The 26,836-nt window shown below is 43.3% G+C and overlaps 1 protein-coding gene and 1 pseudogene across 1 annotated transcript in view; one reads left to right on the top strand and one right to left on the bottom strand.

Moving 5' to 3' along the window:
- CDH18 (cadherin 18) overlaps window positions 1–26,836 on the top strand; it is a 1,129,863-nt gene that overhangs the window by 1,041,344 nt on the left and 61,683 nt on the right. The gene's annotated exons all lie outside the window — the stretch shown is intronic.
- On the bottom strand, window positions 11,190–20,706 carry LOC141084608 (apoptosis-enhancing nuclease pseudogene; annotated as a pseudogene).

Raw genomic sequence — 26,836 nt, 5'->3', positions numbered from 1 at the left:
TTCTGTGTGATCCAAACACCTCAAGCTTGGATTTGTCTTTCCATAACACTTTTTACCAATCTTTCTCTGTCCAATGCCATTGTTCTTTTTCCCATATTAATTTTTTCCTTTTATTAGTCAGTCTCAGATATGGCTTTTTCTTTGCCATTCTGCCCTGAAGGCCAGCATCCCGGAGTCACCTTTTCACTGTAGACTTTGACAATGGTGTTTTGCGTGTACTATTTAATGAAGCTGCTAGTTGACGACCTGTGAGGCATCAATTTCTCAATCTACAGACTCTGGTTAGAGACTGTTTGTTCTCACCTCTGAAAGGAGTAGTAAACACCGTTGTAGGAAATCTTCAGTTTCTTGGCAATTTATCGAAAGGAATAGCCTTCATTTATAAGAACAAGAATGGACTGTAGAGTTTCACAAGAAAGTTCTTTTTTCTGGCCATTTTCAGAGTTTAATGGAACCAACAAATGTAATGCTCCAGATTCTCAACTAGCTCAAAGGAAGGTCAGGTTTATAGCTTCTCTAAATTTTTTCAGCTGTGCTAACATACTTGCACAAGGGTTTTCAAGGGTATTTTAACCATCCATTAGCCTTCTTACACAGTTAGCAAACACAAAGTACAATAAGAACACTGGAGTGTTGGTTGTTGGAGATGGGCCTCTATACACCTATGAAGATATTGCATTACAAACCAGGCGTTTGCAGCTAGAATAGTCATTTACCACATTAACAATGTATAGAGTGTATTTCTGAATCATTTAATGTTAGCTTCTTTGGATAAAAACTGTGCTTTTATTTAAAAAATAAGGACATTTCTAAGTGACCCTAAACTTTTGAATGGTATTGTATGTCTATGCCTGCACATTGGGAACTGGACCTACCATGCTAGTAATCCTAGCTTCTTAATTGTCTGGCCCTTGAGGCCTCCTTCCTGCATCAACCATGATGCAGGCCCTTGGGCTAATTTTTGGAAACGCTATATCTATGCCTGCACATTGGGCACTGAAACTACTGTGCTAGCAGTCCTAGCTTCAGAATTGTCTAGCACTTGACGCCTCCTTCCTGCATCAACCATGATACAGCCCCTAGGGCTAATCTTTTGGAGAAACTATGCCTGCATGTTGTGCAGTGGCAGTGGAACAAAAGGACAGTAGTCCGACCTTTAGAATTGTGAAGCACTTGTGATGATTTTGGGTGGCTTCATCCTGCGCTAACCAACCAACAGCTTTTTACCGCCTACTTTTAAACAATCATGCACCCATTTCAGCCTTTTCCTCAGGCCCCCAGACTGCTTTGTAGGGTCCAGCAGAAAATTACTTGGATTTCCCATTGACTTGCATTGGACTCGCTACTCGTTATGAACACTCGAGTAATGGGACCTACTCATTACAAGTATAGCTACTTCGAATATTTGACTACTCGCTCATCCCTAATTTTTACCCATAAATATTACCAAGACCATCTAAATTTCACAGACAAAAACTATTTCTTCTGATGTAACAAACACTGCTAAAGGGATGCGAATAAACATAGTTAATCACGAACCTGGGAAACAGCAGATTTTCTCTTTACAAGATATGGATGATGATGGTATTGATGATGACTTGGAACTTTCCCACATCCCTAGCAAGAAGATGAAAATCACAGCTATCAACACTGTGCAAAAAAGTCTGGAAATTCATTTTCTCTTGGGCAAACTTTACCTCTTACTAAAGTGGTACAGAATGATGCATACACAGCTCCGTTGTCTACTCATCATGAGACTTCACCACCTTGATTGCGTACAAAGGCTCTAACCATCATGTCACAGACACTTGTCAAAAAGGAGGACAGTTCTTCTGCATGGCTAACTCCTAAAGAGTCTGTCTTTAGACCTTTAAAAGGCACAAAAATGACCATCAATAATTTGCATTCAAGAGTCACAGAGGAAGTTATTGTGTAGTTTTTCTGTGTGTGCGGTGCCCGCTTGTTGAATTCCAGAGTTGCAGAGGTTGTGTTTGTAAGAAAGGAAGATGCAGTTGGTGCCTATAAAAAATGCAAAAGATACCTAGATGGACAACCAATAAAATGCATTCTGCATTTGAATGGTAGTGTGATAGCATCAAACCAGCCCATCCTTCTAAGCTTAAGTGACGCCCCATCAAAGAAGTAATGTGAATCTACAAGAAACACAACCTCCTTCAGTGTTGCTTCAAATCCTCCCACTGAAGTTGATCCTGATACTATCTTAAAAGCACTCTTTAAATCCTCAGGGTCATCAGCAGTCATCCAACCAACTGCAATTAAGATTAAGCACTGTTAAGACCACCACAAATTGGAGACTGTAATAAGAGAGATTCCCAATTTACATATGGGCCCAGAGACTCCTTAAAAAGATACTTCATTTTGCTTCTTGAGTTTTGTTTAGCGCTGATCACCACCGGGTAGTTGATGTTTGAAGGAGTGTGGCATCAGACATTGGACAATCAATCTTGTTCCTATCATTGTAGTACAGTTCACCTTCATTGTGGGGCAGTTGCGTTATTGCATAAAGAATTTCCGTGTTCCCCTTCCTCTATTATTTTGATACAGCATGATTATGGTTTGACTGTTATGTCAAGGGAGGCTAAGTGTCGAATAGCTTGTTTACATTTCTTCAATAATCTGTTTCTACTTAAAAGTAGTGTTGAGCATTCCGATACTGCAAATATCATTGTATGTATGTAGTATGTATGTATGTTGTATGAATGTAGTATATATGTAGTATGTATGTAGTATGTATGTTGTATGAATGTAGTATATATGAAGTATGTATGTAGTATGTAGTATGTATGCTGTATGAATGTAGTATATATGTAGTATGTACACTCACTGGCCACTTTATTAGGTACACCATGCTAGTAAGGGGTTGGACCCCCTTTTGCCTTCAGAACTGCCTCAATTCTTCGTGGCAGAGATTCAACAAGGTGCTGGAAGCATTCCTCAGAGATTTTGGACCATATTGACATGATGGCATCACACAGTTGGCGCAGATTTGTCAGCTGCACATCCCTGATGCGAATCTCCCGTTCCACCACATCCCAAAGATGCTCTATTGGATTGAGATCTGGTGACTGAGGAGGCCATTTGAGTACAGTAAACTCATTGTCATGTTCAAGAAACCAATCTGAGATGATTCAAGCTTTATGACATGGCGCATTATCCTGCTGAAAGTAGCCATCAGATGTTGGGTACATTGTGGTCATAAAGGGATGGACATGGTCAGCAACAATACTCAGGTAGGCTGTGGCGTTGCAACGATGCTCAATTGGTACCAAGGGGCCCAAAGAGTGCCCAGAAAAAATTCCCCACACCATGACACCACCACCACCAGCCTGAACCGTTGATACAAGGCAGGATGGATCCATGCTTTCATGTTGTTTACGCCAAATTCTGACCCTACCATCCGAATGTCGCAGCAGAAATTGAGACTCATCAGACCAGGCAACGTTTTTCCAATCTTCTACTGTCCAATTTCGATGAGCTTGTGCAAATTGTAGCCTCAGTTTCCTGTTCTTAGCTGAGAGGAGTGGTACCCAGTGTGGTCTTCTGCTGCTGTAGCCCATCTGCCTCAAAGTTCGACGCACTGTGCGTTCAGAGATGCTCTTCTGCCTACCTTGGTTGTAACGGGTGGCAATTTGAGTCACTGTTGCCTTTCTATCAGCTCGAACCAGTCTGCCCATTCTCCTCTGACCTCTGGCATCAACATGGCATTTCCGGCCACAGAACTGCCGCTCACTGGATTTTTTTTCTTTTTCGGACCATTCTCTGTAAACCCTAGAGATGGTTGTGCGTGAAAATCCCAGTAGATCAGCAGTTTCTGAAATTCTCAGACCAGCCCTTCTGGCACCAACAATCATGCCACGTTCAAAGGCACTCAAATCACCTTTCTTCCCCATACTGATGCTCGGTTTGAACTGCAGGAGATTGTCTTGACCATGTCTACATGCCTAAATGCACTGAGTTGCCGCCATGTGATTGGCTGATTAGAAATTAAGTCTTAACACACAGTTGGACAGGTGTACCTAATAAAGTGGCCAGTGAGTGTATGTAGTATGTATGTATGTTGTATGAATGTAGTATATATGAAGTATGTATGTAGTATGTATGTTGTATGAATGTAGTATATATGTAGTATGTATGTAGTATGTAGTATGTATGTAGGTTGTATGAATGTAGTATATATGTAGTATGTAGTATGTATGTATGTTGCAGGAATGTAGTATATATGTAGTATGTATGTTTTTTTTTCTTTTTTTTTACATTCAACACATTAGCCAGATGATGGGACTACTACTGTTCCATCATTGGCTAATGTGTCAATCACTGTCATTGCAGCAGGCATAGCCCGATGGGACTTGTAGTCCCATTGGACGATGCCTGCACACACACACAACCCCCGGCAGCCCGCACAGACCCCCGGCAGCCCGCACAGACCCTCGGCAGGCCGGCACAGACCCCCGGCAGCCCGCACAGACCCCCGGCAGGCCCGCACAAGACCCACGGCAGCCCGCACAGACCCCCGGCAGGCCCACACAGACCCCCGGCAGGCCCACACAGACCCCCGAGAGGCCCATACAGACCCCGCCCGCACACACAGACATGCACAGTGTCCGCCCACGCACCGCCCACACTCTTCCCCCCTCCTGAACTGGATGTGCAAGTAAAGAAAGGGTTTTCTTTAATTCCGATATTTCTGTCCCATTAACTTGCATGGGTTTCCGGTATTGGAATCGGCGATACCCGATACTTTTTGGGTATCGGTCCGATCCAATCTGATCCGATATTTCCCAATATCGGAAAGTATCGCTCAACACTACTTAAAAGACAATCTTTCTTGTTTTGTAGTTTTAATATCTGGATTCCTACTAATGGATATGAAGACTTGCATATTCCAGTAAATGGGTGGAACTACTTAGTGTCCACCAACTGTGTTCTAGGCCAATAAAGTTTTTGTGCCTATTTAGTGTTTCACACTGTGAAGGTGTCATGCAGAACTCTATAATTGTAGGCAATACTTATGGCCCTACTGCTGAAGCATGTTGTGTTATCTGCTATCAGAATACAGATAAATGCTGAAGGGAAATAGATCACGCTAATAGTGATCTAAATGTTGAGATGTATACAGAGGAATGCTCGGAAGACACAGATTGTGGTTTTCTATTAACTTCATCTGCATTTAAGAATTTGAATTTAATGCTGGTAATAAAAAAAATTCTCGTATGTAGGCAGGGCGCAGTGCCATACCACGACTATTTATTTGTGCTTCCTTTACAACCCTATAATTTTTTAATTGATATTTATTTGGACTACTCATTGGGAGGGGTGTCCAAAAGAAACAATAGGTAAACTGTGCTGACACAAAAAACACCCCTCTGAAAACAATTACGTGACTGTTGCATCATGGAACACGTTCACCATGGTGATCTAGTGGTGGTGTTGGAAGAGACGTGGAGGATGGCCTACTAAAAATCTTTTCCCAATTTAAAGGAGGGGGTCTCCTATACATGTAATGCCCATACTTCATGTATGGGCTGACAAACATTTCCCACTGGTGGGTACACCTCAACATACTGTGTAAACATTTTTTGTACAGGAATCATAAACACCCTTGACAAAAATAGCTTGCTGTTGCATCACAGAATACGTTCACCCTACTGATCTAGTACTGGTGTCGGAAGAAACATGGAGGATGGCCTACTTAAAATCTTTTCCCAATTTAAAGGAGGGGGTCACCAATGGTTGCAATGCGCATACACTACAGTCATGGCCAAAAGTTTTGAGAATGACACAAATATTATATTTTCACATGATCTGCTGGCCTCTGGTTTTTATGTGTGTTTGTCAGATGTTTTTATCACATACAGAAATATAATTGCAATCATATTATGAGTAGCAAAAGGTTATATTGACAGTTAGAATGAGTTAATGCAGCAAGTCAATATTTGCAGTGTTGACCTTCTTCTTCAGGACCTCAGCAATTCTCCCTGGCATGCTCTCAATCGACTTCTGGATCAAATCCTGACTAATAGCAGTCCATTCTTGCAAAATCAATGCTTTCATTTTGTCTGAATTTGAAGGTTTTTGTTTGTCCACCCATCTCTTGATGATTGACCACAAGTTCTCAATAGGATTAAGATCTGGGGAGTTTCCAGGCCATGGTCCCAAAATCTCTATGTTTAGTTCCATGAGCCATTTAGTTATCACCTTTGCTTTATGGCAAGGTGTTCCATCATGTTGAAAAAGGCATTGTTGATAGCCAAACTGCTCTTGGACGGTTGGGAGAAGTTGCTCTTGGAGGACATTCTGGTACCATTCTTTATTCATGGCTGTGTTTTTAGGCAAGACTGAGAGAGAGCCCATTCCCTTGGCTGAGAAGCAACCCCACACATGAATGGTTTCAGGATGCTTGACAGTTGGCATGAGACAAGACTGGTGGTAGCGCTCACCTGGTCTTCTCCGAATAAGCCATTTTCCAGATGTCCCAAACAATTGAAAAGGGGTTTCATCAGAGAAGATGACTTTACCCCAGTCCTCAGCAGTCCACTCCCTGTACCTCTTGCAGAATATCAGTCTGTCCATGATGTTTTCCTGGAGAGAAGTGGCTTCTTTGCTGCCCTCCTTGAGACCAGGCCTTGCTCCAAGAGTCTCCGCCTCACAGTGCGTGCAGATGCACTCACAGCTGCCTGCTGCCATTCCTGAGCAAGCTCTGCACTGCTGGTAGCCCGATCCCGCAGCTGAAACACTTTTAAGAGATGGTCCTGGCGCTTGCTGGTCTTTCTTGGGCGCCCTGGAGCCTTTTTGGCAACAAGGGAGCCTCTCTCCTTGAAGTTCTTGATGATGCGATAGATTGTTGACTGAGGTGCAATCTTTCTAGCTGCGATACTCTTCCCTGTTAGGCCATTTTTGAGCAGTGCAATGATGACTGCACGTGTTTCTTTAGAGATAACCATGGTTAACAGAAGAGAAACAATGATGCCAAGCACCAGCCTCCTTTTAAAGTGTCCAGTGGTGTCATTCTTACTTAATCATGACAGATTGATCTCCAGCCCTGTCCTCATCAACACCCACACCTGTGTTAATGGAGCAATCACTGAAACGATGTTAGCTGGTCCTTTTAAGGCAGGGCTGCAATGATATTGAAATGTGTTTTGGGGGATAAAGTTCATTTTCTAGGCAAATATTGACTTTGCAAGTAATTGCTGTTAAGTTGATCACTCTTTATAACATTCTGGAGTATATGCAAATTGCCATTAGAAAAATTGAAGCAGTAGACTTTGTAAAAATTAATATTTGTGTCATTCTCAAAACTTTGGGCCATGACTGTAAGTGTATGGGCTGACAAACATTTCACCCTGGGAGGTACACACCAACATAATGTGTAAAAAAAATTATTATGGGCATCAAAAGCACCCTTAAACACTGTAACGTGGCTGTTGCATCACGGATCACGGTTACCATGGTTATCTACTGGTGGTGGCTAATGAGCATGAGGAGATGAAAGAGGATAACAGCAAATAGGAAAAATCATGAAGCGTATACCCATGTGTGGTTTTGAAGTGGTGCAAGAAAATGACACTGGATTTGAGGTTATGTTTTGCTGTTTTCATTCAGTGGTGTACATTTCATTTTTATAAAAGACAGCCTGTCAGCATTTTCAGTTGACAGGTGGATGCGCTTATCAGTTATAATTCCACCAGAAGCACTAAAAGCCCGCACTGACAAAAAACTAGTGGCAGGGCAGGCCAGGACCTCTAAGGTGTAGAGAGCCAGTTCATGCCACATATCCAGCTTGGATACCCAATACTTAAAAGGCACAGAGGAATCATGGAGGATGTTGGTATAGTCTGCAAGGTACTCCCTCAGCATCTTCCAAAACGCACTACTTGTGAGAGTACCCCATGCCTCAGTGCCAGTGCGATGGGAGGGTCTGAGAAAATTCACTCAGAACATTGCCAGTGTTCCCCTGCCTCTGCTGGATTGGAGTTGTGTCTCTCTCACCTGTACTCCTTAGTTGTTCAACAAACTGTGACCTCTTCCTTCAGCATTTTCAGATGGGAATTTTTTTAATAATTTCACAACAATGGCCTTCTGGTACTGCACTATTTAGTACACCTGTCTGCCTCTGAAAGAAAAGATTGAAAATTCCCCTTGTTGCAGGGGTCTAGAAGTGTCATCAGCCAGTAATGACTGTCACCGAAAACTTTGAGAATACGAGGGTCATGGAAAAGGCAGCACAACATAGTCAGCCATGTGTGCCAGACTGCTAACATGCAAGGCTTCTGTGTCTTCACCAAGAGGATGTCAGTCATGAGACTGTCGCCCATGCTCCCCTCATCCTCCTCCTCCCTGTCCTCAGGCCATCCATGTTAACCAGACGGTATGACAGTTGTGCTTATAGTACCATCTATTATACATGAAAGTAGCCTTTGCTCTTCATCATCCTCCTCTTCCTCATTGTCAACCATTCCATGTTGGGATGACATGAGGCTGGGCTGTGTGTGATCACCCTGTATGGTTCGTTGCTCCATCTCATCAGCTCTGCTAGCAAAGCATACTCTTTCATATTGAGCATAGAGCTTTTCAGAATAGAGAGAAGCGGTATGGTGATGCTAATTATGGCGTCATCATCGCTCGCCATCTTGGAGAACTCCTCAAAGTATTGGAGGATAGTACATATATCTGACATCCATGTCCACTCCGGAGGTCTTATGTGTGGAGTCTGAACTGAATACCAACACCCTTGTTGATGCTGGAAGTCAACAACTGCCCTCTTCTCACAAATTCTTTCCAACATATGCAGTGTAGAGTTCCAATGTGTGGGTACATTATACACCAGTCAGTGAGCCGGAAGCTTCAAGAGCTGCTGAAGCATGGAAAGGGCGGCGGAAGATGTAGCTGACTTTCAAAAATGGGCAAACAGGTGGCGTACTTTCGCAAGCAGACCCAGCAGCTCTGGGTAGTAGAGTTGAGCGAAACAGGTCGGCCAGATACATAAGTCGCAAACTTATGGCAAAGTGGGATTTCGCAGATCGAAACCCGACCACAGTGTGAAGTCGGTCATGCGGTCGGCAAAACGAGCGCCAAAGTCGGATTTCCCAGAATGCTTGCACGTGACTTTTTCAGCCACTGAGCAAGGCCGTACACTGTGGGCAACGAGATGACATGTGCAGCATCCGGGGAGAGAGAGAGTTTTTGCGTACTTTAAAAAAGCAGTCCGGCATGTAGGTGTGTTTACTGTCCTCCACTCCCTGCCAGCTTTGCTTCCCTATTGACTTGCATTGGTTTTTGTGTTTCAGTCAGACTTTCGACATTTCCCAATAGTCGGCCAATTTCGTCCGACTCGACTTTTGAGAAAGTCGGGTTTCATGAAACCCGACTCGACCCTAAAAAAGGCAAAGTCGCTCACCTCTACTGGGTAGCATTAGAGAAACCATTGAGCAATGAAGTTAAGCACATGGGCCAAGGATGGTACGCTTTTGAGCTCATCTCACTTCAGAGCCATCACCAGGTTCCGGCCATTGTCACACACAACCATGCCTGGCTGTAGGTTCAGTGGTGTAACACAGAGATCTGAATGCTCTTTTAGAGCTGTCCACAACTCTTCAGCATTGTGCGGTTTGTCAGCTAAGCATATTATCTTCAGCACAGTCTGCTGACGCTTGGCTGAGGCAATACTGCAATGCTTCCAGCTTGTGACTGATGTGGTCATTTCATAGATGGAGGCTGAAGAGGAGGAGGAGTAGGTGTAGGAGCTGTAGATTGTGGGGGCAACCCTGATTGATGTAGAGCCTGCAGTCCTCAGCATCGGGAGGACATGTTCCATCCCAAGGTCCGACTGGGTCCCAGCTTCCTCTATGTTAACCCAGTGTGCCGTCAGTGAGATGTACCATCCCTGCCCACAAGCACTTGTCCACATGTCCATGGTAAGGTGGACTTTCCCAGTAACAGCATTGTTAAGGGCACAGGTAATGTTGCGGGACACGTGCTTGTGTATTGCCTGGACGGCAGAGTGGGAAAAATAGTGGCGGCAGGGGACAGAGTACCTTGGGACAGCCGCTGCCATCAGGTTGCGGAAAGCTCCCTTCTCCACAAGCCTAAAAGGCAACATTTTGAGCACAAGCAGACTAGAAATTTGTGAATTTAGTTCTGTGGCCTGTGGGGTATTAGCTGTGTATTTCCGCTTGCTTTTCAAGGACTGGGTTTTGTTAAACTGAACTGAAATGGATGTGCTTGATGATGGTGATAGTTGAGTGTGTAAAACGACAGGTGCGGGGCAGGAGGTATCATTGCAAGCACCATGGACAGGGGATTGACTTCCATGCACAACAGCAGAAGAAGCAGTGATGCCACCCACAGACACTGTTCCTGGAGCCTAGGGTTCAGCCCACAAAGTCGGGTGCTTTGCTGCCATATGCCTGATCATGCTGGTGGTGGTCAGGCTTGTAGTTTTGCTACCCCTGCTGATGCCGGCATGGCAGATGGTCCAAATGGCTTGTTTGAGTTTATTGGCAGAGTCTTTAAAAAACAACCAGACTCGGGAAGACCAAACACTTGTACTGGCAACTTCCGTCATGTTGGTGTTACGGGGAACTGTTGCCCGCCTTCTGTCTGCGGCAACCACACTGCTTCTTCCTGCCTATTGGGGTGCTATGTCCCCCTCCCCCTGTGTGCTGCTGTCCTTGCTCTGCATGTCCTCCTGCCAGGTTGGGTCAGTTACTATATCATTCACCACCTCGTCTTACACTTCCGCACCCTGGTCCTCCTCCTGACTTTCTGGAAATTGTGTCTCACATCGTCCACCTCTTGTGACACGTTCCCACCAACACCTTCATGTGACTGTGGCTGCTCAAATGTTTGGGCATCGGTACATGCGATCTCTTCTTGCCCCACTTCAAGTGGACCGAGTGAGTGGTCCAAATCTATAAATGGAAAAATGAACAGCTCTTTGGAGTGTCCAAGTGCAAGATCAGTTGCCTCCGGGCACTCGGCATTTTAGGAGGAAGGAGGATCAGGGTGAGGAAAATGCAGTCCAGACTCACGGCTACTCAGACTTGACCATGTGGAAGACATGGTGGTGGTGATGGTGTCAAACTGACTGGAAGCATTATCCGCTATCCAACCAACAACCTTTTGACACTGCTCTGGGTTCAATAGTGGTGTGCTGATGTTGTTCCCTAGAAATTTGGACAGGAAGGTCGAGCGAGAAGATGTGGCTGTTTGTTGTGGCCCAACTTCAGCTTGCCCATGACCTTGGTGTCTGCATGCACCATCACCATCATGTTCTCTTCCCAGTCCCTTGCCAAGGTCCTGGCCCATTTTAAATGGATGACAATATTTTCCACGTTCACCTCAAATGGCTGAATTTGGAACAAACTTATATACTTATATATGATCCTTGTGCGAGAAAAACACAATTTCAAATCTCTGGCCTGTAGGTAATTTTTTTTTTCAGCAAACTGTTGTCAATAACTAGGCTAAGGCTCAGGAAAAACAGTTGAAAGGAGGACTCAATTGCCACAGTTTGTAGCCCACACACAGATGAGGCATGTGATGGCGATACTACACTCAAATATGTGGTCTGTATTTTGTTTTTTACAGGAAAATAGTGTCAAAAACAAGGGTAACACAGCAAGAACAGTTGAATGGAGGCCTCAAATGACATAATTTGCAGCCCACAGATAGAGGAGGTGTGTGACAGAGATACCACACTGCAAAATATGTGGCCTGTATTTTTATTTTTTACAGTAAAATAGTGTCAAGAACTAGTGTAACACACAGCAAAAACAGAATGGAGGCCTCAAATGCCACCATTTGTAGCCCACAGATAGATGAGACATGTGACAGAGATACCACACTGTGAAATATGTGATCTGAAATTTTTTTTTTACAGGAAAATAGTGTTAATAATTGTAGTAATGTACAGCAAAAACGGTTGAATGGAGGCCTCAAATGCCATCATTTTTAGACCACAGTTAGATGAAGCACATGATGGAGACACTACACTCTAAAATATGTGGCCTGTATTTTTATTTTTTTACAGGAAAATAGTGTCAAGAACTCAGGTAATAAACACCAAAAACAGTTGACTGGAGGCCTCAAATGCCACAATTTGTAGTCCACAGATAGATGAGGCGTGTGACGGAGATACCAGACTATAAAATATGTGGCCTGTATTTTTTTTACAGCAAAATAGTGTTAATAATTGGAGTAACACACAGCAAAAACAGTTGAATGAATACCTCAAATGCCACAATTTGTAGCCCACAGATAGATGAGGCGCATGACGCAGATACTACACTGTAAAATATGTATTCTGTATTTTTATTTTTTTACCTGAAAATAGTGTCAAGAACTAGGGTAACACACAGCAAAAATAGTTGAATGCAGGCCTCAAATGCCAGTATTTGCAGCCCACAGATAGATGAGGCGCGTGACGCAGATACTACACTGTAAAATATGTATCCTGTATTTTTATTTTTTTACCTGAAAATAGTGTCAAGAACTAGGGTAACACACAGCGAAAATAGTTGAATGCAGGCCTCAAATGCCACAATTTGTAGCTCACAGATAGACGAGGTGTGTGACGGAGATGCCATACTTTCAAATATCTGGCCTGTATTTTTTTGTGCAGGAAAATTGTGTCAATAGGTAGGCTAAGGCACAGGGAAAAAAATTCTAAGGAGGCCTGAAATGGCACAATTTTGACCGAAATGATATGCAATCCGTGTGGCGGATAAAACCCTGTGGAAAATCTCTGCCTTGTAGCTAAATTTTTTTTGGCAGCTAAATATTTTTTTGCCAGCAAAATGGTGTCAAGAAATTGTTTTAGACACTACAAAAAAATTTTACAGTATCACAAAAATAGCAGCATTTTTTGCGCACTAAGATGTGATCACTGGGAAGGGCAAACACACTTTAAATAGCTGGATTTTCACGCTTTACTATGAAAAGGATCTGGCTGTATTCTGCAGTGTCAATAAGCAAATGGAGAAAAAAAACATGTGCTCTGGATTGCTTTTGAATAAAATAATCAGGACTAAGATGCCAAAAAAATTATTCCTGGCCACTGATACCTGGGACTATGTATATACGGTCAATAAGTGTAATAGGCAGCAGCAGAAGACAGTAATGGAATGGACCCTATTGATGTTTGCAATGAAGTATGCCACATACGATGCCTGCCTGCCTAGCACTGATATCTATATACCCACATATAGTGTCTGCATAACTTGCACTGATATGCATATACCCACATACACTCCCTGCCTACCTAGCACTGCAATTTATATACCCTGTAATTAGTCCTTAGAAGGAATGTTGATTTAGCTATATTTGTGGATTCAATTATGATATACCCACAGTAAAGGGGGTTTTACACTAAGCAATATCGCTAGCAATATCGCTAAAACGTCACTGGTTTTGTGACGTTATAGCGATATTGCTAGTGATATCGCTATGTGTGATACTTACCAGCGACCGGCTCCCCCGCTGTCCATCGCTGATCGCGCGAGAATGTCCGGCTCCATTTCTTGTCGTCTGCTTCCTGCTGGGCTTCCTGCTGTGACGTCCAGCGATGCGTGGAGGCGGGCGGGAGGATGCAGGATCGCTGTGTGTGAATGGTAAGTATCGTGCGCTGCGTCGCTGCTGCATCGCTGTGAGATCTTTCTGTATGAAAGCTCACTAGCGATCATTTAGCGATGCACCAGCGATCCTGACCGGGTCGGATCGCTGGTTGGATCGCTGGTGCATCGCTAAATGTAAAAGGGCCTTAACTGTATACCCCACCTATTCTGTCCCTATCACTGCAGCAACTCTCCTTACACTGGTGATTCCAGAGCTGACTGTGCAGCGCAGGGCAGCACCAGGTCTGATATAGACCTGATGATGCTGTGCGGCCAGCATTACAGTGCATAGCAGACAGTCCCTGCATGTTGATTGATGTTGTAAAAAGCGCCAAACATGCAGGGCCAGGCCCCGAGCTCTCACCAAAATAATCCCGGAAATGCTCGGGGCTTGCCGAGTATCATGAGTACAGCAATGCTCGGATGAGTACCGAGCATTACCGACTATACTCACTCATCACTAATGGTGGAGAATGCTGGCAGTGTAAACTGAGGCATACCCCAAAGAGTGCTGAAGATCAGTGAGCAAATATGCTGGAAATATGGATGAACTTTTAGAGCAGTATGTGCTTAGTCAGCAATGGCTTTAGCAAGAGGTTCTGCAGCAGCATGAGCTGCAGCTGCAGAAGCAGCAGCAAGGTGCGCTTCAGTGGAAGCTACCAGAGCCTCAGCGGTGTAAAGAGGAGACCCCTAAGATAAGGAGAATTCAGCAGAGTCATGAAGAGACCCCAAAGCTAAGGGGTGATCATTGGGTGTACCAGTGGTCCTATGTAGAATCTCAGCCCACCAGGTCTCAGGCAAATGACTTGTTGCAGTTGGTGGAGGAGTGCCTCCAGCCTGAGTTTTTTTCCCCAATCAAGATGATGGGGAGAATTGTAGTTGACTGGAGGGTGCCATGCAGCATAGAATGGGGCAAAGGGACCTGGGCAATCTGGATCTGCTGATAGGGTAGATTGAGCGGTATAAACTCACTCAGGACATTGTACTAGAGCCCAGGCACGGGGCTATTAACTGTTCGGTGATATCTGAGCCCATGGACCTTGGGAACACTCACCATGAATCTATGTGTGCCCACCCATCTGTACCATAACTACGAGCACTGCTGGCAGCGAACCACGATTGTACCAGGTACATGTGAACAGGTACCAAACAGAAGCTCTCTTGGACACAGGTAGCAGAGTGACTATGGTTCATGGGTCCCTTGTTGCCGGGGGCAACCCCAAAGGACAGAAAGTGGAGGTGATGGGTATCCATGGGGAAATCTGGGAGTACCCAACCTCACAGGTGAATTTTTCCATGAGATGTGGGGACTTTAAAAATGTAGTGGGAGTGGCAAAGACCCTTCCATATGGGACTTTGTTGGGGAGAGACTTGCCCCTGTTTTAGTCCCTGTGGGAGACCAGGATCAACCCTCTCATGGTAAAAGTTGTGTGAAGTGTAGAACCCGAAGATATTGCGATACCTATCACAGGGCTCACCAACCTAGGGACAGAGTGTAATCCCAATAGATTCCCCCTAGAAGTATTGGCAGGAGAAGTGAAAAATGTTGTTTAAGGCATACAACCCGAAGATAATGAGATATCTGCAACAGGGGTCACCAACTTAGGCACAGAGTGTAACCCCAATAGGCTCCCCAAGAGGTTATGGAGGCAGAGGACTTGGAGAGTCCACTGAACCCAGAGCTGGAAGTGTCCCCTGGTAAGTTCGGAACAGCTAAGTTCCAGGGTCCCATGCAGAGACAAAGGTGTAAAAAACGCAGATTTAAAAAGAACTGGGAGTGTGTGGTCATGGAGGCAACTGGGGATGTGGCCGAGGGTCAGGCAAAAATAGAGTGATCGCTAGACAGCAGTGTCGGAAGGTTCAGGTTCAAGTGCAACGTAATAATGATGGATGCTCGGATTTGCTGGGGCGGACCGCGGCGTTTCACTGTGATGTAGTCACAGAGGCACCGGTAAGAGTACGGAGGAAATGCTACCAGGGGCCCGAAGGCAGGTACTTCGGTGACAGGATGAGCTGCAGGGTTACTGAAGTCAAAATAAACAAGGTCGAGACCAAAACTGGCCCAAATCTATGGTTAGACGTGAAAGTGAGCGTGGTGTCTGCAATGGAGAACGGGGAGGTGGGTGGTCCCGTAATGAAGTGTGGAGGAGAAACACAAAGGATGAGAGATGCATACACCGATTGATGTTTCCAGTCCCTACTTTGGTTTCTTGGTGTAGTGTGGGGCAGGAATGTCAAAGGGGCATGCAGATGCCTTGTCTTGCGCCCATGTGGGATGTCAAGTGTTCAACCCCACAGGTTTGAACAGAGGAGGGGGATATCTGAGACAGTGATTGGTGTTACCTGAAGGGGTCACTGTTTGTTAACCCCAGGATGTGCATGGAGGCGTGTGAGGGCCATAGGCGTGCATGGCAGTCACAGGCATAGCTGTGACTGCATTGCATACTAAAATAATAAAAGTGAATATTGGTCTTGGACATGTCAGTGTCCAAGGCTGGTGTAGGGTAAACCTGCTCTGGAATGTTATGCTCTGAAACAGACTGCAGGATGAGAGTCGTTCAGTCCATTTCATTTCAGGCCTGGTTTTCCATGTGGCTTAAGACCACAGGTTTGTTTGTTAAAAGCATTGTAGTAGAGGGTTTGGGTGTGTCAGGGTCAGAGTCAGTATCTGGCTGGTGTTTCGAGGAGTACAGAGCAAACGGCTCTGCTGCGCTTTGTCGGTGTGCGGAGACTCATGACAGAGCAGAGCCAAACAGCCAGGGAGCTGAAACAGCCAGGGAGCTGAGACACCTGGCATCCACAGCTCAAATAATAAATAGCATAAATTTTATTAATAACATAACATGCAAAAAATCTTATTTTAAATACATTGGTGCTTCATAAATGAGGTACACATGCAATGGACCAGACCAAAGGGGTATAAGATAGCTAATAATAATAATATATATATATATATATATAATATATATATAGTAGTTCGCATTACTGCACAAAGTATAGGGACAATATACCAACTGAGGAAGCAGAATGAAAGGTGCAATGGGGTGGAGGGACACAGGATTTAACCGTCTATCTGTGACCTAGGTGATTATATTGGTTATGTTGTCTGTTTCTACTTGCACTTTATAATTACCTATTGTCCCTATACTTGTGCGCAGTAAGAGCATATGTTGACTAATACTATGTGTTATTAGACATCTTATACCTCTTTGGTCTGGTCTATTGCATGTGTCCCTCATTTATGAGGCACCGATGATTTTGAAATAATATATTTTTGTATGTTATTTTATTAATAAAATTTAATCTATTGAGTCTTTGAGTTTCATTTGTCCTAAGATGTATACATCACATACATATGTCAGGGCACTGATATGTACTTAGTTTTGAAGTGTAATCCTGTTTATGATATTTATCTATATACACAGAGGACATGTTACAGAACAATGCAGACCAATGCCAGATCAAGAGCATGTGTTACCTCTAAGGTAACTCCCTTAAATTATGTGTATAGGAACTGATGTTCTTTGGAAAATCCCTCACCCACAGCATGAGGGCAAATAACCTCCCACTGATATCTAGCTAAACAAGACGAAATATCCAGAATCAGTGTCAATGTATACCTGCTGCAGAGACAAAGTGTTTGCACTGATATGCAAATGAAGCTGTAGATCTGAATCCTACTTCACTTTAGATCTATTCCATGCCTAGTACCAACTTGCTCATGCTTGACTGACAGCCGCTATGCTGTATGACTTTATGCAACAGAGATGTTAGTCAAGTAAGAGGTAGCAGCGCTGACAGAGACAGTGACAGAGACTTCAAATCTATTGCCCCATTTGTAAGATAATACAAATGCTGATTTCTCAGTAATGGAGAAACAAATGGGCTATGTAAAGATTGCTGCACTTGTATTAAAAAAAAGCTGCATATATACTGTACATATAAATAGGTTGCTGACAAATTCCCTTTAAATAAAGTTCCACATTTTCACTGGTTTTATATTTTCATTTTTCATTCGTGGCAGATAGTTTGCAGATGGATACCTACAAAAATAACTCATGAATTACAGGAAAAATGGGATTTAGTGAATACATTAAATGTCACACTTCTCAGCTGCCTAACAGCCCACCAGCAACATAGCATTTATTTGTGCTTGTAAACCGAGGGGTTGCACATTAAAAATCCAAAATAGCTCTATGGAGATACATTCACTGCATGTTTGTCTGTAGATAAAATTTATGCGTGCAGCTGAAATATAATGCCATGTTTCTGATTTTGATGTCATATTTAGGTTATTTAATATTTCCATTTTAATGTGTAAACAGCAATTTGAAATAGAACAGAAATGTAGAAGACTGAGATGCATTATTTTATAATCTCCATATACTAAATCATATACGGTACCAATAGTTGATTTATTTAATGTTTAATCAACATTTTTACATTCATTTCTAAATAAAGAGCTAAAATAAAAAACTGTATCGTATATTTGCAATTTTAAATATAATAAGTTAGTGTAAAGCAAATATTATTAGCCTCTTGCCTCCACAATGGGATGGATAAAATTGATGGAACCTCAACTTAATACATGGTGGCACACGCTTTAGAATAAATACAGTGGGGAAAAAAAGTATTTAGTCAGTCAGCAATAGTGCAAGTTCCACCACTTAAAAAGATGAGAGGCGTCTGTAATTTACATCATAGGTAGACCTCAACTATGGGAGACAAACTGAGAAAAAAAAATCCAGAAAATCACATTGTCTGTTTTTTTTTCATTTTATTTGCATATTATGGTGGAAAATAAGTATTTGGTCAGAAACAAGCAATCAAGATTTCTGGCTCTCACAGACCTGTAACTTCTTCTTTAAGAGTCTCCTCTTTCCTCCACTCATTACCTGTAGTAATGGCACCTGTTTAAACTTGTTATCAGTATAAAAAGACACCTGTGCACACCCTCAAACAGTCTGACTCCAAACTCCACTATGGTGAAGACCAAAGAGCTGTCAAAGGACACCAGAAACAAAATTGTAGCCCTGCACCAGGCTGGGAAGACTGAATCTGCAATAGCCAACCAGCCTGGAGTGAAGAAATCAACTGTGGGAGCAATAATTAGAAAATGGAAGACATACAAGACCACTGATAATCTCCCTCGATCTGGTGCTCCACGCAAAATCCCACCCCGTGGGGTCAGAATGATCACAAGAACGGTGAGCAAAAATCCCAGAACCACGCGGGGGGACCTAGTGAATGAACTGCAGAGAGCTGGGACCAATGTAACAAGGCCTACCATAAGTAACACACTACGCCACCATGGACTCAGATCCTGCAGTGCCAGACGTGTCCCACTGCTTAAGCCTGTACATGTCCGGGCCCGTCTGAAGTTTGCTAGAGAGCATTTGGATGATCCAGAGGAGTTTTGGGAGAATGTCCTATGGTCTGATGAAACCAAACTGGAACTGTTTGGTAGAAACACAACTTGTCGTGTTTGGAGGAAAAAGAATACTGAGTTGCATCCATCAAACACCATACCTACTGTAAAGCATGGTGGTGGAAACATCATGCTTTGGGGCTGTTTCTCTGCAAAGGGGCCAGGACGACTGATCCGGGTACATGAAAGAATGAATGGGGCCATGTATCGTGAGATTTTGAGTGCAAACCTCCTTCCATCAGCAAGGGCATTGAAGATGAAATGTGGCTGGGTCTTTCAACATGACAATGATCCAAAGCACACCGCTAGGGCAACGAAGGAGTGGCTTCGTAAGAAGCATTTCAAGGTCCTGGAGTGGCCTAGCCAGTCTCCAGATCTCAACCCTATAGAAAACCTTTGGAGGGAGTTGAAAGTCCGTGTTGCCAAGCGAAAAGCCAAAAACATCACTGCTCTAGAGGAGATCTGCATGGAGGAATGGGCCAACATACCAACAACAGTGTGTGGCAACCTTGTGAAGACTTACAGAAAACGTTTGACCTCTGTCATTGCCAACAAAGGATATATCACAAAGTATTGAGATGAAATTTTGTTTCTGACCAAATACTTATTTTCCACCATAATATGCAAATAAAATGAAAAAAAAAAACAGACAATGTGATTTTCTGGATTTTTTTTTCTCAGTTTGTCTCCCATAGTTGAGGTCTACCTATGATGTAAATTACAGACACCTCTCATCTTTTTAAGTGGTGGAACTTGCACTATTGCTGACTGACTAAATACTTTTTTTCCCCACTGTAACTGCAATCAATAGCTTACGATGACTATCAACAAGCTTCTTACATCTCTCAACTGGAATTTTGGGCCACTCTTTTTTGCAATCTGCTCCAGGTCTCTAACATTTGAAGGTTGCCTTCTCCCAAAAGCAATTTTAAGATCTCTCCACAGGTGCTTCATTGGGATTTAGATCCAGACTCATTGAAGGCCACTTCAGAACTCTTTGGTGCTTTGTTTCCCTCCACTCCTGCGTGCTTTTTGAAGTATTCATCCAAGTTACTGTTGTCACCGACCTGACACCTACTCAGGAAATCTTCCTCCACCACCAACTTATACAGCTCCATGCAAGTATGAGCATCTTCAACTGATGAGTGCCCCTTATTACCAACCTGTATTTTTTTCTGCAGAATAAGTAATGCCAGTTTTTTTTAACAAAGCACTTGGTCTTCTTGGGAGTCCTGCCATTTGGTTCAGTAATGTGATTTTACTGGTGTCTCTTGTTTGTTTCGTGGCATGGGAATATTTCAAAATGCTGAAATCATGATGTAATGCATGTCCAATCACACACTTACCCTTGAGAAACTTGAGGATCTCATTGTGAGCCTTCTTGAATGTGATTGCATTTTGCAGATGTCTCTTGGTAATGCCACTCCACTGTGTTCTGTAGTCTGTTACTGGGAGTTCTGGGATTACATATTTATCATACAAGACCTCTCCCAAATAGCTGATGACACAGCATCGTGCCAACTCACTGATCTTCCCACCAGCACCTGTACCAACCATTTCACAATCAATGGCAACACATTTCTCAAGATTTAGCCAAGAAGTAGGTGAAGAAGATCTACTAGAAGGAGAGCTGCCAGCCATGGACAAGCCAATATCATAATCACAGGCCAGAGGCTATACAGAGGGTAATGTAGCTTTTGCTGGCATAGCACCCAGTGGAGCTGTAATCTCATCAAGTCTCTCAGGTTGGCTACCTTCATCTCTCTGGGTACAATGTGGGGAGCTGCTCTCACCATGGATGGAACATAAACATTCCTCAGCCTTTATCCTGCCCAGCAGACCACGTTCCTGTAGAAAAGCTTTACATAACATGAAGTGCTGATGTTTTCAGCTCTTCCTGTGATTCCATACACGTATATCTTTAGGTTCACGACTAGATTTATCCAATTGAGCAGCTTCCAAGTAGTCAGGGGACCGAGGGAACACATGGAATGGGCCAGTGCAAGCGATGCTATCCATATTGTAATGATGGCCGACATCAGACTGTGCGGCCCCGAGCTGGTTATGACTGGAGATTGACTGTGCTCCATATGTTACAGTACTGGGTTCTCTGCTTCATGCCCAGGCATGTTCCTGGGCTGTGTGCCTGTGATTGGCTGTTTTCTTGTGTCCTGACCATTACGTGCTTCATGCTTTTTGAAGTATGTTTGGGGTTATTGTCCTGCTGGTAGACCCATGACCTAGAGTGCAAACCCAGATTTCTGAAACTGGGCACTACATTGCGACCCAAAATCCTTTGATAATCTTTAGATTTCATGATGCCTTGAGGTAGCAAAACCACCTACAAAAAATCTTTGAATTTCCAGCATATTTGACTGTAGGTACTGTGTTCTTTTTGTTGTAGGCCTCATTCCATTTTTGGTAAAAAGCAGAATGATACGATTTACCAAAAAAGCTCTATCTTGGTGTTAGGCACCGGATTTCTCCCATTGAGTGGGATAGATCCCAAGCCTTATCTGGTACTGTGGTCTCTCATCCAAAGTCCGGCTGCTGTGGTTGCTGCTCAGCATAGACGTCGGTCCCAGCATCATGCTCAGGCTCGTGGTATATGTTTGGTTTCTGCTGGCTCTCCAGCCAAGTCTATTACAACCAGTGATATACAGGTGCAGCCTTGTGCTCTGAAGTCTAAGTCCAGAGATCACCTTACTGAGCATGTTCGTGATGTGGTGCGTTCTTATTGGTGGCTGGATGTTAGCTGCTCGGGCGATGCCTCAATTAACTGGGCATGAAAGTTTGGGCTGGAGCCTAGCGCATAAAAGGCTCTCAGCGGTGCACGTGGATGCGCTAGTGTCATTTATGTTTGGTGTGTGAGTGGATACTCTACCACTCTGCCTTAGTCTTTTTATGCTCAGTGAGTGCACATGTTGGCAGGCAAGTTGCACACTTATGCAGCTTCGGCCCCATGGGTCAGCGCCTGAGTCTTAGTCTGCTATGTGCTTAAAGTACCCATCAGGCACAGGTTCAGTAGTCTAAGTACTGGGGTAGCTTGTCGCTTGGCTTAGGATCTGTTTCATTTGTGTGCAGTTAGCACAGTTCAGTTACAGAGCAAGCTCAACCCTTTTGCTATACTTTTCTATTAAGGCAACAGGGTATTGTACCTAGCGTCATAAGATTTCTTTCTTTCGGCTCAGCATCTGCTTCAGTCATGTGTGTGGTTAGCACAGCTTAGTTGCAGAGATAGCTCAAACCATGTACTAACTTCCCTGTGATGTTGGCAGGGTATAGTACTTGACATACTTAGTGCTTTACCTCTCTGTGGAGTAACAGAGCTTGGTACGCAGTGTTCCCATCCCGCTGTGTGGCGTTAACACAGTGTGTGTAAGGTGGACACTTGCTGCTTTGTTCCATCATCGTTCACACTAGCAGCAGGTTACATCTCTGCATGGTGGACCTGGGGCTGCGATTGCACTTTATAAATATAGAATCAAAAGAACTGAGGGCACTACTGATAATGTATATATATATATATATATATATATATGGGCTCACTAACCACATGCATAAAAAGTAGATAATACCCAAGAAAGAAGAAAGTAGCGTGTACAGGTAAGGATCACGAAAAACAAAATAGCAAATGACAGTATAAATTTTGTTGAGACAATTAAAGTAAGACAACTAGCAAACAATTTAAAAACAATTAAAAAACCATAAGGTTTAAAAATGAACAACAGCACGGAGTGCCTTATAAGTGCCCCCCACACAGAAAGACCTTCCTCCACTATGTGCACTGGGAGTGTCTGAAAATAAGACAACGTTATGCACTGGTTTTGCTGGATTGTTTCTCACACCTGCCTGTTTGAAAATTTACTCAATTACTTTGATTATATAACGATGACAAGCCTCCTTCTCCTTCACTTACCCCTGAGGAAGCCACACTGTGTGGCGATACACGTGGGGTCTCTCTCCCTTCTCCATGCTGTGACTGGGTAACTTTCCGCCCTTTCTGCCACTGGACATACTATCCAACCAATGTGGCCTGGGACTTAATTCCCAAGGACGGGATAGTACTATAGCGATCAGCGGTGCCCCCGGGGGGAGCGCCGTTGATCGTGGCCAGGTGTCAGCTGATTATCACAGCTGACACCCGGTACTATGTGTCAGGGGTGGTCATGGACCACCCTCGGTACATTAACCCCTCGTACACTGCGATCAAACATGATGGCAGTGTACCGAGGGATTAGGGAACAATCACGCAGGGAGGGGGCTTCCTGCTCACTTCCCTGAGACCCCCGGAGCAGTGCGATGTGCTGCGCTGGTCCGAGGGTCTCCTTTCCTGCAGGTCCCCGGATCCAAGATGGCTGCGGGGGCCTTCAGGGGCCTGCAGGGAGGTGGCTTCCTCAGTGCCTGCTAAGAGAAGGTGCCAAGAAAGCCTGCTGCGGTGCCTGTGTCAGAGCGCTGATCTGACACTGCACTGCAAAGTGTCAGATTAGCAATCTGACACTTCACAGTGATGTCCCACACTGGGACAAAATAATAAAGTAAAAAAGAAACACATATAAAAATAATTTTTTAAAAATTCCTAAATAAATTAAAAAAATATATATTCCCTAATAAATCCTTTTTTTGTAAATAAAAAAACAATAAAAATACACATATTTAATATCGCCACATCCGTAACGACCCGCCCTATAAAACTGTCCCACTAGTTTATCATCATACTGCTGAACAAAAAGTGCAATAACGCGCAATCAAAAAGACGGCTATGAATGAACATGGTGCCGCTGAAAACGTCATCTTGTCCCGCAAAAAACGAGCTGCCACATAGCATCATCAGCGAAAAATTTAAAAAGTCATAGCTCGCAGAATAAAACGATGCAAAAATAATTATTTTTTATATAAAAATGTTTTTATTGTATAGAAGCGACAAAACATAAAAAAGATATAAATGAGTCATCGCTGTAATCGTACTGACCCAAAGAATAAAACCCCTTTATCAATTTTACCGCATGCAAATGGTGTAAACGCACCCCCTAAAAGAAATTCATGAAATGCTGGTTTTTGTTCATTCTGCGTCCCAAAAATTGGAATGAAAAGCGATAAAAAAAGTCATGTGCACAAAGATGGTATCAATAAAAACGTCAACTCGTCCCACAAAAAATAAGACCTCACATGACTGTGGGTCAAAATATGGAAAAATTATAGCTCTCAAAATGTGGTGATGAAAAAACTGTTTTTACAGTAAAAAGCATCTTTTAGCATATTGCAGCTGCCAAACATAAAAACCCACCATAAATAGTAAATCAAACTGCTCTTTATCACCCCCTTGGTTAGGGAAAAATAATAAAATTAAAAAATATATATTTATTTCCATTTTCCCATTAGGGTTAGGGCTAAGGCTAGGGTTAGGGCTAGGGTTAGGGTTAGGGCTAGGGTTAAGGGTGTGATGGGGCAAGGGTTGGAGTTAGAATTGTGGGGTTACCACTGTTTGGGCACGTCAGGGGCTCTCCAAATGCAACATGGCGTCTGATCTCAATTCCAGCCAATTCTGCGTCGAAAGAGTCAAACGGTATTCCTTCCCTTCCAAGCTCTGCCATGTGCCCAAACAGTGGTTTACCCCCACATATGGGGTATAAGCCTACTCAGGACAAATTGTACAATAACTTTTGGAGTCCAATTTCTCCTGTTACCCTTGGGAAAATAAAAAAATGGGGACTAAAATGTCATGTTTGTGGAAAAAATATGATTTTTTATTTTCACGTCCAGGCGTTATAAACTTCTGTAAAGCATTTGGGGGTTCAAAATGTTCACCACACATCTAAATAAGTTCCTGGGGGGGTCTAGTTTCCAAAATGGGGTCACTTGTGGGGGGTTTCCACAGCTTAGGCACATCAGGGGCTCTCCAAATGCGACATGACACCCACAGACCATTCCATCAAAGTCTGCATTCCAAAACATCACTACTTCCCTTACGAGCCCCGACTTGCGCCCATACAATAGTTTTCTCCCACATATGGGGTATCAGTGTACTCAAGACAAATTGTACAGCAACTTTTGGGGTCCAATTTCTCCTGTTACCATTGCAAAAATAAAAAATGGGGACTAAAAGATCATGGTTGTGGAAAAAATATGATTTTTTTATTTTCACGCCCGGGCATTATAAACTTCTGTGAAGCACTTGGGGGTTCAAAGTTCTCACCACATATCTAGATAAATTCCTTGGGGGGTCTAGTTTCCAAAAAGGTGTCATTTGGGGGGGGTTTCCACTGTTTAGGCACATAAGGGGCTCTCCAAACGTGACATGGCGCCCGATCTCAATTCCAGCCAATATTGCATTGAAAAACTCAAATGGCGCTTGTTCACTTCCGAGCTCTACTATGCACTGAAATAGCGGTTCCTCCCCACATATCAGGTATCAGCTTACTCAGGACAAATTGACTTCTCTGACGAAGCTGTTGTGGGGACAGCGACACGTGTCGGATCGGACAAACCTGATGGTATGACCTGGGCTCTGGGTAATTATGTGATCACAGTGTGTGTTTATCTGTTACTCCTATGAATGTGTTTGTATGTATCATATGGCCACTGCTGAGAGTGCTCATGGATATAGCATTGCTCTGGCATAACTTTTGAAGTGATGACCATTAAATATCCACTATTTAGTGGATATTAGTTTAGTGCACAAATTATATTTATTTTTTGTATGCTGTATTTGCCAGAGCAGTAAAATATTGCATAGTGCCCCAGCTGTGGCTTATTGGTGATTTATCTATTAACCTCTGTAACACCACTGCATGGAGTGCGTTCATGTCATAATGTTTTATGTAGGTGTCTAGCGCATGATCTCTGCTCAGGGCGCTTATGGTACTAGTTAATTAGCAAGTTGGAATAATCTTGATGTGTTATCATACTATCTAATATTAAATATTAATTAAAATACCATAGCATTTTTTGATATTTTGGACCTGAATATAAGGTGCCTTTTACATGCCGTCCTGGCAGTGATTAATGTGTGTCACTCATTCACAGCTGCACCCTTATCAAGTATTGCCTTCTTGGAATACCTTGTCAGGTTTGAATTGTCCATGTTTTTTGTGATTTTATGGTGTTTTTAAAATAAATTTTCTGTCTGTCAGGCAATGGTGTTTAATAAAGCCTTTTTATATATATGTTTGATCTGTGTGTGCACTTTTTTCCGCGCTTCTGTTTCTACCTTTTCTATTTACAACTTTTAACCCTTATAACTTCATAACAAAAAAAAACTTTGGTTCCAAAATTGTGCTGATGTAAAATAAACATATGTGAAATGTTACTTATTAAGTTTTTTGTGTGCCGTATCTCTGTGATTTAAGGGCATAAAAATTAAAAATTGGAAAATTGCGAAATTTTAAAAATTGTCACCAAATTTCCATTTTTGTCACAAATAAACGCACGCTAGATGAATGAAATTTTACCACTAACATGAAGTGCAATATGTCATGAGAAAACATTGTCAGAATCACCAGGATCCATGGAAGCGTTCCAGAGTTATTACCTCATAAAGGGACAGTGGTCAGAATTGTAAAAATTGGCCCGTTCATTAATGTGCAAACTACCTTTGGGGGTAAAGGGGTTATTTCTCCAGGTTCCAACAGGTCTTATACAGCCTTAAGCCCCCATCACACACAGCGAGATTGCTACCGAGATTGCTGCTGAGTCACAAGTTTTGTGACGCAACAGCGATCTCACCAGCGACATCGCTGTGTGTGACACCTATCAGCGACCGGCCCCCCTG

Source organism: Dendrobates tinctorius, unplaced genomic scaffold (genome assembly GCF_039654945.1).
Source record: "Dendrobates tinctorius isolate UK_male_01 unplaced genomic scaffold, ASM3965494v1 ptg000025l, whole genome shotgun sequence".
In the NCBI taxonomy this organism is placed as follows: Eukaryota; Metazoa; Chordata; class Amphibia; order Anura; family Dendrobatidae; genus Dendrobates; species Dendrobates tinctorius.
This window is presented reverse-complemented; position numbering and strand designations above follow the sequence as displayed.